The following is a 2,500-nucleotide window of genomic DNA, read 5'->3' on the forward strand; positions in this document are numbered from 1 at the left end:
GTAAAATTTAACACAATACATTCATTTGATAAACTGAATAAATATATAATAAAGACATTTGAAATATATGGAAAATATCATCATATATATAATTTATTATTTTAATATATATTTGGTTAAATCGATGATATTATTGAAATATATAAAATGTAATTGAATTATATGAAATCAAACTGAAATGTATTTAATTGAATTTTTCCCATACATTTTACACAATGTGTGGTGTGCATGGCAAAAAACACTCACGGTGAAGGCATGTGAAATATATGAAATATAATCAAATCGAATTTATATGAAACTATATTCGATTAAATGTATGAAATTAAAATTTACCACAATACATTCATATGATAAACTGAGTAAATATATAATAAAGCCATTTGAAATATATTGAATTCTATTAAGTTAGATTTTCACCATACATTTTTCACAATGCGTTGTGTACATTGTCAGAAACACTCACGGTGAAGGCAAGTGAGATATATATGAAAGAAAATCAAATCGAATTTATATGAAACTATATTCGATTAAATGTATGAAAGTAAAATTTACCACAATACATTCATATGATAAACTGAATAAATATATAAGAAAAACATTTGAAATATATTGAATTGTATTAAGTTAAATTTTGCCCATACATTTTTCACAATACGTTGTGTACATTGTCAGAAACACTCACGGTGAAGTCAAGTGAGATATATATGAAAGAAAATCAAATCGAATTTATATGAAACTATATTCGATTAAATGTATGAAAGTAAAATTTAACAAAATTTTGCCCATACATTTTTCACAATGCGTTGTGTACATTGTCAGAAACACTCACGGTGAAGGCAAGTGAGATATATGAAAGAAAATCGAATCGAATTTATATGAAACTAAATTCGATTAAATGTATGAAAGTAAAATTTAACACAATACATTCATATGATAAACTGAATAAATTATAATAAAGACATTTCAAATATATGGAAAATATCATCATATATATAATTTAGTATTTTAATATATATTTAGTTAAGTTGATGGTATTATTGAAATATATAAAATGTAATTGAATTATATGAAATCAAACTGAAATGTATTGAATTGAATTTTTCCCATACATTTTTCACAATGTGTGGTGTGCATGGCAAAAAACACTCACGGTGAAGGCATGTGAATAATATGAAAATATCAACATTTAACTAACCAATGATATTGAAGCATATAAATCGAATCATAACTATATGAAACACGAATTTGAGTTATGTTAAACTGGTGATATTGTGGATTTATTCCTAGTTTTCCATACGTTAGTTTAAATAGAAACAATTTTCGAATATGTATACATATATGAAGAATTTATATTCTATACTAACATATTATGGAATGTAACTATTGATTGTTACCTTGGCATATTGGTGTATTGTGAGATTTCATTCATAGTTTTCCATACGTTAGTTTAAATAGAAACAATTTTCGAATATATATACATATATGAAGAATTTATATTCTATACTAACATATTATGGAATGTAACTATTGATTGTTACCTTGGCATATTGGTGTATTGTGAGATTTCATTCATAGTTTTCCATACGTTAGTTTAAATAGAAACAATTTTCGAATATATATACATATATGAAGAATTTATATTCTATACTAACATATTATGGAATGTAACTATTGATTGTTACCTTGGCATATTGGTGTATTTGTGATTTTATTCATAGTTTTCCATACGTTAGTTTAAATAGAAACAATTTTCGAATATATATACATATATGAAGAATTTATATTCTATACTAACATATTATGGAATGTAACTATTGATTGTTGCCTTGGCATATTGGTGTATTTGTGATTTTATTCATGGTTTTCCATACGTTAGTTTAAATAGAAACAATTTTCGAATATATATACATATATGAAGAATTTATATTCTATACTAACATATTATGGAATGTAACCTTGGCATATTGGTGTCATTGTATTTTATTCCTGGTATTCTATAGTTAGTTTAAATAGAAATAAATTTTTGAATTCAAAATTTTATATTCTATACTAGCATTACATAGAAATTATCCTCAACTGTTTGTTTCTTGTATACATACAGGAAATTAAACAGATGAAGAAAAAAAAAAAACAAAACAAATAAAAATTATAAGAAAAACTAAATTTTAAACAAAAGAAAAAAGGAGAAATTTTTTCAATCATATATATATTTATGATTAAAAAATAGAATTATGGAATTATTAATTTCAATTCAGAGAGAAAAATTATGTAATATATGAAATTATTACATTAAAAATGCATTTGAAGAAAAAGTAAAATGTTATTAAAAATGATACATTTGAAAATTGGCAAATATTAAGAAGAAATATCGTTCTTATATTTTTATACAAAATATATATAGAGAACGAAAATTCTTTTTCATAAAAAACGGTTTTTGAATTCTGATAAGAAAAGCTAAAGGGGTCGGCGGGAGCGCACATTGAACGAAAGAAAATGAAAG

This window comes from Anastrepha ludens, unplaced genomic scaffold (assembly GCF_028408465.1).
Source record: "Anastrepha ludens isolate Willacy unplaced genomic scaffold, idAnaLude1.1 ptg000078l, whole genome shotgun sequence".
In the NCBI taxonomy this organism is placed as follows: Eukaryota; Metazoa; Arthropoda; class Insecta; order Diptera; family Tephritidae; genus Anastrepha; species Anastrepha ludens.